The following is a 12,117-nucleotide window of genomic DNA, read 5'->3' as shown; positions in this document are numbered from 1 at the left end:
CACTCGCTCTTTTTTTTTGAAAAAAGACGACCTTTTTTAATAATAAAGAACAGAACATATCAAATGAAAGCACAGGAGTGATAGGTCCAAATGGCTTCCTAAGCAGCTCTAAACTAATGATTTTGGTTTTAACTTGAAAGTTTATGATCGTTTCGACTTTTAAAAATAATTGATTTTTAAATATATAATGGCTTAATGAAACTTTCCTCCATTTTTTTCTTAATTTGGTCAACTTGCAGCTTAATGTCAGCAAAGAAAGAATGCTTCTTCATTCTGCAGATTTTAAATTTAGTCCCGATTGCCTTTTTAAGCCTGAATTTATTGTTTTCTGGCTTTGATACAACTAGATTTCAGATTTTTTTTGTTTTTTTAGAAATTTGCCAGTTATTCAAGTTTTCTAGTCAACTTATCACATTACTGACAGTTCTGATATCACATTATTAGAGTTCAGAATGAAACACAATTGAACATATTAAAATCCTTAAAGATATTAATTATTGTTTTAACGGCCTCGACACGTCTTTCTTCAAGAAATTAGGTTGATTTTTTTAATTTTGTTTTTAACCGTCATTTTTACTTTGTCATTTCAGTTGTATTAAATTTCCTGTATAGCGATAGGTTTGACTGGATTTTTAATAAAGAAAAGACGAGCCAATATTCTGATAGTAGTAGATAGCTGATGGCTTTCATGACTTTGAAAACAATCGTTTTCCAAACTAAAAACGAAAAAAAAACTTTTTAATTTCACAAGTTTGTTCTTTTTATTTTTCTTTTTGGTACCTAGTCTCTTTAATTACAGGTCTAATATTACATTATGGGTGTCAAGGGAAGGTGTCAAAAGACCTTGATGTCCCAAAATCTGTTTTTTTAAAGGAATGCGTTATGACCTTGCTGACTTCTACACCGGTTTTTAACAAAAAAGTAAATTAATTTCATTTCTGTCATGTTTGACGTTCTGATTGTAGACACAAGAATTATTTTGGACAATTGCTTGTCACAAAGAATTCCCCTGGATGAATAAACGACCCATTTTAAATATTTCATTTTGTAATTAATGTTTTTCATGACTTTGGATATAATTTTGATTAAAAAAAATCAAAATTATTACATACCTTTGCCCTTTTCACTTTTTTGTCTACTTGTTACCTAGTCTCACTAATAAATGGCCAAATACTACATTATCGGTGTTTGAAGAAGGCGCAAACGAATAAATTTTGATGACCGAAATATAGCTTGACGGTTTTGACAGCTTTTCTGGCAGGTTTCAATTGAATTTTTGTTTGATGTTTTTTGTTGTTCTTTTTAACCGCTTAAAGAAATGAATACGGATAGGTCCTAAAGCCTTTTTATATAGAAATTGGTAATCGTAAACTTTTGGGATTTTTTACTTGATTTCTAATGGTTTTAATAATTGTTTTAAAAAAATGAGCGAATTTTTCAACTTTACTGTTTTTGTTCTTTTTTGTCTAATAGTTACCAAACCTTTTTATGGACTGGTGTATATCTTTTCTGGTGATATTTAAGTTATTTCGTTTAGTTTCAGGTTCATCTGACGGTATCTTGACTTTGTTATCAAATGTTGTTTTTTAAAACGGACAAAAAGTTTTTGATGTAATTAATGTTTGTTGTTGATGTTGTTTGATTTTGTCTTGACTTGCTTTCTTAATATTGGCATATCACAGCAATTTAATGCTTCAATTTTTACTCCACTGAGTTATTTGCTATCTTATCGTTCATACACAATTTTTTTTTGAAAAAATACTTGTGCTTTTTTGGGTTTTTTGGGATTCCCAAAAAATAATTTTTGGGTTTTCTATCTGTTCCTCATTTGGTAGACAATTATGCCAAAATTGTGGATAGGCGGGGTCGGAACCTTAAGTGCCATCGCACATATTTGAGCCGCCTTGTTATGTACTATGATACGATCATCATGGCGTTTGCAGTTGATTGATTTTAATTTTAGACAAAAGTAATTTCACTACACGCTAAAACCATTGGTATTTCTAAAATTAGATTGATATCGGACGTCCCTTTTCTCAAATCTTGTTTTCTTTATATCTCGTTATTATGAGATCAATCTCAAATTTAGAAACCTTGTCTTGAATCTCAACTTCCTGTTTGCTTTATCTCGGAATATCCTTTTTCTCTTCTTCTTTCTGTCGCATTAATTTTTTTTGGTCTAGTTGGAAGATTTTATCCTGTTTCGCTGTTTCAAATATTTGGTTGGTTTTTTGTTGTTTTTTCAATTGTATTCTCTTGTTCCTAGATATTGTCAGTTTTTGGTTATCTTCATTTTCTTCTACCAGGGTTCTTTTTTTTCGGCCGTAAGCTCTACTTCATGGTCTGTGTACATTTTTTTCTCGCAATTTTTTCCCCATTTTGAGCATTTTTGTAACTCTTGCCTTGCATATTTGTTTAATATTCAAATTTATCTGCACAGCTGAAGCAGTTTTGGGCTATGGTTTCTTTGTTTCCAGATTTCTGCTATTGATTATAATTTGTCTTCAAGTAACTCCTCTGTTTCTAGTTGTTTCTCGTTGTGTTTAGGTGTTTCTTATTTTTTTAAATGTTTTGTTAATTTCGTGGTATTTGTCTCTTCGTGCTCCGAATTCTAAGTCCATTTAGAAACATCGCTAGCAATATTTTCGCTCGGTCCTGTCCTGGTTAAGTGCACAACTTGCATTTGGCCATTTTCTCATTGCAGGTGCACACGAGTTTCAGGTCTGTCACTTTCTTTTTGTTTGCTGAGTTATAATCCACATTTTCCTAATTCGACCGCCCAGGCTTCGTTCCATTTCTCAATAATCTATTTTGCAGAATGTTATCATCCTTTCTCTACTGGAAAACGGGATTGTATTATCATTATTGCTGGTGGACCCACATTCCATAAAAAAGTAGCTCTTCCCGGGTTGGCGTCGATGAAGTATGAACTGGGACACCTCCGCATATACTTTTTAGGAACCATGAAACTTTACCAAATTTTGATCAACCGACGGTTAATTACTTTTCCCCAATGCCACCAACAATCCAACATGGTCGTATATTTGGCAGAATAATATAAGAATATCAACCTGCGGAAAACTATACACTTAAAATGGAAACTGAAGGTAGTAAATTAAGATTGTATTTGCTCCGAGTTGATAATATAACTATATTTTTTTAGATACTCCTTGGTGATTTCCCATTAAGATGAAAAAACCTGCGTTGCACATAAACATATATTCCGTATCCTCACTGAACTTTTCACAATTTCGTCATATCATCATCACCAATTGCAATTTTTGGAGGGAGGGGGTGGATTAATGGGCTAAGATTCATTCAGGATGAACGGGTAAAAATTTTTAACTTACATTTTGGCCGATCGATATAATCATCGTAGAGAGTTGTGAGTGGTACCATTAAAAAAACCGTCCAGCGTAAAATTTGGAATTAAAAAGATTTTTTCAATTTTCGCTTTATATAGGTAGTTATCGAGGTTTAAAGTTTTGTGAATATTAGACGTATTTTAGCTGTTTTTATTCACATTTTCAGTATTTTTGACCTAATTTTTGTTAATTTTGCTAAAATTTGTTCAAATTGATAACTGTAGTGTTATTCATTCTATCTCTAAAGATAGAGGAGGATTTCTGAAATGTTCCATTCGAGTTTTTTGGCTAAAATGAATGCTAAATGTTTTAAAAATTTGACTTTTTTGACAAAATTTGCTTTTATGGCCGACTTGCTTTAAATTTGCTTGACGTAGATACCATAAAACTGCAGCCATATTCTTTTTGAGTAGACAAACAAGATAATTGTACAACACTGGCTTTGGCAGTCTTCTAGAATTATAATTTTGGCAGTTTTTTGCAAATTTATACTCGTTAATTATACAAATAGCACTTTTTTTCTGAGAAATTGAAAAATTTTGTTAAAAAATTGATCTTTTTCGCAACCATTTGAACAAATGGTGGTTTTGTTAGACGCAGAGCAACAACTGCACTGATCTTGATCACACCATGGATCCTTACGATAAATATTTCAAAGATTTTATTGGGGAGCGACTTTTTTTTCAAACCATTTCCGCTAAGCACATGCTTTTGTAATGTTTTTTTTTACCTTCAAGAATTTCAAATCAAGGCTCAGCTAATGAAAAATTTTATTTACAAAAAACGATTGTTACGGTTTCAGAGTTAAGCTCATGGTTTTTAAGGCTCTGACAAATTGTTTTCGTAAAAGATTTTTTAAGTACTTATTGAACTTTGCTTCCATTTATTATCTTTTTTGCAGCCCAAGGACTTATTATCCACAGTCAAGGATCCAGATACTTTTCAGGAGGTATAAATGAACCTAGACACTTGTTTCAGTTGTTATCTAATTTCTGTTATGACTTTGAATATATTTGTTTTAAGAAATTATCGGATTTAATTATCAATTGAATCAATTATCAATTGAATTAAATTATCAATTGACAAAAAGTATAGTAGAAAATGCAAAGCATTGGGAAAATGCGTATCTGAATATGTCAAGTGTTTTTGTTTTATAGTTTATGCCTTTTGGGCTTAGGCCCAGTTATCTGGAAAAACTTTATTCATTCTTTTTTGTTTTTGCATATGTTTTTCATTTGTTTTGTTGTTATACGCCACATACTTCATAACGATTATTTTCAATTGTTTTCCCAGGATGTATAGCTCAACCTAATTGAAGATTTCAGTTTATAGGTGTTTGTTTAAATGACTTTAAAATTGAAATAAACAATTTTTTTCAACTGTAAGCATGTCATTCAAATAAAAAATCTGAACTACTTTTTTTGTTGATTTACACCTTTGTGTGCACTTTGTTTTACGTTGTGACTGATTCCTTTGACCATTAATTTCATAAAAACCTTTCGAGATTTCTATACTGTTCAATTTCTGGGTTTCGTTTTGTTGTCATGTCTACATAGTCTTTTTGCAAGGGAGATTCTGTGATGTAAAAATGAAAGTGCCAATATACACTTCTTGCAGGTAACATCTTATAATTATAGTGCTTTGAACAGTGTGATCTCGTTAAATCGTCTGAAGTTCTGGCGTCTTTATATGTTTGTTGTTATTTTGTGGGGTCGTGACTTAATCTCCTATTAAGTGCTCCAATTGGCTTCCTGAAGTATAGCAGTTTACTTCATCGCTTTTACTTCATCTCATAGCAGTTTACTTCATGTTAAAACTTTAAGTCTGTTAAGACTTTTGAAATCAATTGTTTTCAAAAATATAATTTGGTTATTGAGCTTCGTCATTTCTTAATAATTTTTTGGTCGATGTGTAGCTCAGTCTATGTACGCACATTTCACAACACGTTTCCAGTGAACTGTATTATTTAAGCTATATAACGGTTTTAGCTTCAAACATTTGTTTCTCGGCTTTGTTACTACTGTTACTAAGAGAATTCATAAAAAATTTGAGTTTTTTTATATTTGTTTTTTTTATAGGATATTTGTTCTTTTTAAATTCAAACAATGATCGCAGGTCCCATCGGCTTTGACATTTTGCGCAATTGAACATTGGATAATGACATGTATCAATTGCTTCCTATAGAGATTTAAATGGACATTTTAAGGATTTCAGTGAAATTATTTTTTTTTTCAAAAATAGAAACGTATTTTTGAACATTCACCTCCTTGCTTTTTTTGTCGACCTGTTAACCAGTCGCATTTAGGACAGGTCCCATATTTTGTCTAAAGAAGTATAGGTGGAATTGTTTTGTTCAGGTTTTATCTGATGCGTGTTGATTTTGCTATGTTTTTACTTATCATAGATATCGAGTTTTAATCGTAAATAATGTTTGTTCTTTGATATCTTTTGTTGTCCTTTCTAGTGGTCCTATTATCAACAACGTTCACCGTCCCTCTAGAATTTCATTATTGTAAACCATTGGTTATTTAGTGAACGATAAGTTTTCTATCTCTTCATCATTTGGCAGCAAGTCAAGAATGTGGATGAGCGGGGTTTTTTTAACAATTAAAGCCATTACTGTTTTCACTGTGTTGCAGACAATCCCCGAAATAACTTTTTGTCCTGTAATATCTTCTTCAACTACAAAAAAATTTCCGAAGGTTGAAACATATTTTTCCATTACAAGTGAATGCGAGAAACAGCTCTGATTACACTAGAAAAGATTTTTTAGAAAATGTACTTTTTCTCGACCCAAAAAGTATAAACCGCCGAATAGATTGAGCAGAAAACCGCGACATTTAAGAGCACTGGGACCTTTTAAGCGACTGTATGAGCTTGAGATGAGTTCAATTACTAGTCCGCTTATCTTTGAGTGCTGAGAAAAAGTATGTGGATTTGAGGCTCAAAAAATGCACAACAAGCCAGTGCCACGTGTTGGGACAAAAGATAAAACTATAATGAAATTATTCTCCAGCTACTTCTAACTTCAGAAAAAATTTTTTGGAGCTCATTTCGACAGTTGTTTTGTAAGTCGAGGTCTGAACTTGGATGTACTCACATATTCTCAGTGTTTGGGATTGATTGGTATGTCGCATCCTATTTTTCCGAATGTTTTTTTCAGTATTGGTAGCAATTTGTGATGATTCAAGACTAGATAAATTGGACCAAGAAATCAGCTTGACCCAATAATCCGAATGTTATTATGTAGACGCAAGTTTTGTAATTCATAGGCCTAACAAAACATTTTAGAGATTTTCTTGAAAAGCTTATTCAAAAATATAATGGGCTCCAGGTGGGCTCCAGGTCAGAAAATTGTCAACACATGTCTATATGGATTCGTTTTTTTTTTCGAAGTAGACAAGTAATTTTTTCTCGCTAGAAATCTCGGGTTAATTGTCCCTATATCTTCAAATATTAAGTAAATTAATCAGAGAATCAGTATGTTTCTTATTATCATCTTGTAATTGTGGCTGTTCAGTTTCACTGGTAAAAGCAAGATTTGGAAGCTCCTGTTTGTCTGTTAACTGGTATTTTTTGCTGATCGAGCAAAACTCGGTTGAAAAATTTCTAAAACACGTTGTACTGTTTAACGCTTTCACTGAAGAGGGTAATTTGTTCCCTTTTTGAACGCTTTTTGTGATTTTCGTTCGACGAATTGTGGTTGCACTTTGTTTTCGTTGTCTTTCTTATAATCATTTGATTTCTTATCTTGTTTCTTCTAGCTTTTAGACGGCTACTTAAAACTTTGAATCTTTGGGATGTTCCTCAGTGTCTGAAATCTATCTGAAAACTCATTAAACTAACTTTCAAGCTAAACAATTCGGCTGGCAAGATACGATCTTTAATCAGAAGGCAGCGGAGTGATCAAAATTTTGTCGAAAAAGACAAATTTTCATTCCCCACAGAAATTCTTTAATTATTTGGTTCATTTTTTGCTGTAAGCGTTCGAAAAGAATTTTGCGCTGAAAGAAAAATCAGAGAGTACAATTGATTTGATCAGTTCAAATCACACTTTTACAGGAATTTTTGTTTCTTAGAGTATACAATGAACGAATAGCATTAGCCGCTTTACTTAAAACTTAGTTCAGGAGGTTTTCAAAGGTTAAGTTTGAACCAATTTGTGCTCCGAGATAACGACAAACCTTAGCTGGTTTATTAACTTCACCTTTTAACAGACCTCTGAATCGGCTTTTTAATGATTTTTAACGATTAATTAATAACTCTGTTTTATCCGCATTTAATGTGAGTTAATTCTCTGTCAGGTATTTTTCTGTTTTTCTTATTATTTTCCATTTTTATGGAATACTTTCAATAGTATCAAGTTTGCAGATGATACTAGTGTCATCTGCAAACTGAACGTTGTCATTTTCACCCTCAAGTTTCTTCAGGGGTCCATTTTGAATTGTGGAAACAGAGGAACAATTATACTTTAATAATGTCATTGTCGCCATAAATTTCACAAATTACAATAGTTATTTTACTACCTTTGCCGTGCGCGCTGGCTCAATGAAGGGCAACAATCCATGCGCTCGCTATGCCCGAGCTTATGATTGCATTTTCATCTGATTTTCAAAGGGGGTTTGGTTTGCGAGTGGAGGGAGTTTAGTTTATGTGAGGTGAGGGTGGGGGGGGGGGGGGGGGGGTGATCGTTTCGAGCAAAAGATGAACGGGTTACCGTTTTATGCTAGTTAATATAGGGCATTCACGGGTTTCAGTATCAGATTTTGTTTATAAAAATTTGTGACCGATTGTGGCTTCTCCAACTTCTTCTTCGTGTATCAAATTTCTACTATTCATTTGTAAATCTCATGTTACTGGAAGCTGGTTGTTTCACAGGGAAAAACACCAAATTACCCGGTTTCCTATTTTCCTGAAGAAAAGAGTGCCCAGTATTCAGATTGTCAAAGAAACAAATCGACGAACAAAAAAGACTTTTTATATGAATTTCGTTATGAGGCAAAACCAGGCAAAATGAAATTTAAGTATAGTTGTGGTGTCGTCATGAGCATCATTTACTTCAAAAGTGAGAATATACCAAACCCTCCTACCCCACCCCCCCCCCTCCCACAAACCAACCCCCCCCCCCACCACCACCACAACCTCCTCTCATAAAACAAAACCCCTCCCCTCCTCCCCTCGCAAACCAGACCCCCCTTAGATAATCAGATCAAAGCGCAATCATAAGCTCGGACATAGCTAGAGCTTGGTTTGTTGACACTCATTGAGCCCGCGCCCACCGCAAATGTATTTTAATTACTATTGTGCTAATTTGTGAAATTTATGGCGACAAAGACATTATTGAAATATAATCGTTCCTCTTCTCCTCATTCCGCAATGAAAGTCCATAAAAAATCCATATAGATATGTTTTGAGGATATCGTGACGCGGACTCCCGTCCAAGTGGAATGCAGTAACGAATCATTGAAAATTTCATTTTGACTTTTTTCATGAACTTAGTACTGTTCAAGTACACTTTTAAAACATACAGTCTTCTCAAAATCCTTACTCATTTGAACACGTTTTGCTTGATGTCCCTCATCTGAGCAAGTCGTGAACTATTTGATGCTGTGAACGCGATGGTCAGGTTACCATCTACCCGCATTATATACTAGCAGGGAAAAACAGTGAAACTACAATACTAGTATGTAACCGCGTTCCAATTTGGAATTTAATGAGAATTAAAAGATTTAACTCTTTTGTTTGTGTAGACAAAAAGATAACAAGATAAGAATCAATATAACAAATATGTCGCGGTGATATGATCTCTCGTCATGATCGTATACGAGACAAAATTATATCCGCTTGCTCGGGAGCTCTTTTTTCTCCCATCTGTGAACAGAAAAGTTTACTAACCGACAATAACTCCAGACTGGGCGATATTTTCTTACCTGTATTGAATGCCGGTCAACCAGCAGCTTTAGACGTTACCGTCACTTCTCCCTTGCAGTCAAGCCTCATTATAAATGCGTCGGAGAAGAGTGGTTTCGCACTGTCAGCTGCTGAGGACAGGAAGTACGAACAGTACGCCCAGAACTGTAGTGAAGTCGGAATTCAATTCATTCCTGTGGCTTTCGAAACGTTTGGAGGATTTTCAGAGACAGTTCGTAAGACCCTCAAACGAATTGCTACTCTGATTGATAACAGAAATTTGCAGCCGGCGGGGTTGTCGGTAGCCTTCAGTAGGTTATCTCAATCAGTTTCTGTTACAGCAATTCGGGGGTCTGCAATCATGCTCCTAGCAAGGGATGCGAGATTATAGACACATATGAAACTGGAGCAAATCTTTGAATCCTTGTTGCAGAAGTTAAGAGGCGAGTCGGCCTTGAATAGTTTGTCATCCATGAGAGGGGACAATCTATACTGATACGTCTTTGACTCACCCAATGAGTGGGGAACACAAAATTTAATGCATCATCATACTAGCTGTAACTCAGTGGCGGGTGAAATTTGATTGCCCAGAACAGGAAGTTTTACCTCAAACAATTTTTCCAAGAAGGAAACGAGTGTGATTGCATGGGTGATTGCATGGGTTGAATTGATAACAATGATCATTTATGAACCAAGATTTCTAATTAGATAGATCCTTCAAAAAATATATAACAAAGAGATTACTAAAGCACAAGTTCAAATACTGCTTTACAATGATTAGAGAACTAATATAAGTTACCCGGTGAGCCGGAGCACAGTCTAAAATTTATGGTAGCGCAATTATCAAACTCTTAGTAGTATTTGGGAAGAGGTGTGTGTACCACATTTTCCACTTCCACGTGAGAGGAAATTTTTTATGATATTAATTTTTAAGTTGATAACTAGTTTAGTATGAGAAGCGATCAGGTTGATAAATTAATTAAACAGATTAGTTAGACAGATTAATTAAATTAATTAAACATTTTTAGTTGGGTATGAGAAGGTTGATCAAACTTACGACACTAGCTCAGTTGAATCATTAAATTCAATCATGACCCAATCATCTGATCAATAGAATAAGTCCCCTCTAAGGCGACATCTTGCTCTATATCCAATGCCGATTTATCGGTTGCTTCAGCTTTTTACTTATCGAGGAAGCTGTCCAATGAAGTATTATTTCAGCTGTTTTCGTCAATAACCGTTGAACTAGTTGAGCTGACGCGATTGTCGGGTTTAAATGCAAAATGGCATTTTTAACTGATTCAACCACGGATGATCTGGTAGGTGGCGGGAAATAAAAAAAAATCCGACTGGCGGGTCTGTGCATTCGCTTCACGAGCGTCGAGTCTTCACCTTGATAACCGACCCGCAATTTTATGATTATAGCCCAAAGAGCATGAGAGGCATGGCCGTAAACAGCTGTCTTCACTTGCTCTTAAACTGATATTTGACTATCTATCTCCCCTTCTGTGCTGCTAAAGAATAGCATCACACAAGGGGAGATTCTCTACTAGCTACCAAGGGGGGCAAGTGATGAGCAGATCTATCAGTTATGGTATGAGAAAGTTTCCTTGAGACATCCAGGTAAGCACTGGGAACCTCTGAGGCTGAATCGGCCAGTCATCTTTCCCTCAACTTGTACACGGAAAACGTGAAAGGACAATTTTCCCAAATCGATGTCCATAACTGCAGGACGTTGGAAGCATATCAGTCACCAGAGAAATGGTGTCAGTGGGGCAAAAGAAAGAGGGAAATTGGAAGAATTTTGATTCTTAATTCTGAAATGGTTAAAACAACGCAAAACAGAGACACGACAAAACACTTAGCAGATGAATGTCATAAACGTATACATTTGCTAAAGTTGAGCCACATTAGTGACAAACTGTCGAAGAGCAGAGGACAACTGATTAAAATCAAACCACTTATCTTTTAATTAAACAGCTCTAAAAGAGTTCCTAAAGCATCGAATATTTTCGTGAAAAACTTTTTGAGCAAAGTTAAATTAAAGACCGCCATATGACGATATCCGTTGCCACATTCGTCAAAATGATAGCTACAGCTGTCACTGAAATCCTTGCGTCTGATAACGTTAGTCCCTATGAATTGATATCCGTTTTTGTTTATAAAAAATTTATTAGTTTCGGAAACAAGTTCACGAGGAATCTCTTTGTGAATCATATGACTGGCAAACTTCACGTTTGCGTCAAAAATGGCCTCAGAAAACTACTCAAACTTTTTGCATCTCAAATCCTTTGACATTGTTTTTGAATTGTTATTTCCAAACTGCAAATAAGTAACTGCATTTAGTCGCTGAGTAGACCAAGATCGAGAAGGACAGTATGATACAAATGGAGTCTTTTTTCACCCTGTCAAAAATTTTTCCTATTTGGTAAACAGTTTTAGTTAGATTAGTAAGATTGCACAATTATAGAAAATTATTGTTTCGAAAAGACTAATAATAATAATAATTGTGGTTTCCGCGTAATCGCAGCGGAACAGCATTAGGCCTACAGTGGCCTGTTTTCAGCTGCCCTTTTTCTTATTGAAATCATTTCTAATACCAATTCCAATTTGCTCCGAAAAGCTTTGCTGACGTAACAAACTATTACTCAAAAACAGCACCTCATGGATTTATATCGATTTATATCGAGTTTTTTTATTCGTTATACCTGCTTTAATTGTTTTCACAGTTCAATTTCAATTACTGGATTGAATGTTATTCGGATGAAAATCCCAAAAGACAATTGCCGAGTTGAAATCGAGCATAACTCTGCCACACTCACAGAATCTGAAGTCTATACTT

The sequence above is a fragment of the Convolutriloba macropyga genome, unplaced genomic scaffold (assembly GCF_964194025.1).
Source record: "Convolutriloba macropyga unplaced genomic scaffold, txConMacr16.3 SCAFFOLD_529, whole genome shotgun sequence".
NCBI classification, from domain to species: domain Eukaryota; kingdom Metazoa; phylum Xenacoelomorpha; order Acoela; family Convolutidae; genus Convolutriloba; species Convolutriloba macropyga.
Note: the sequence above shows the minus strand (reverse complement) of the source record.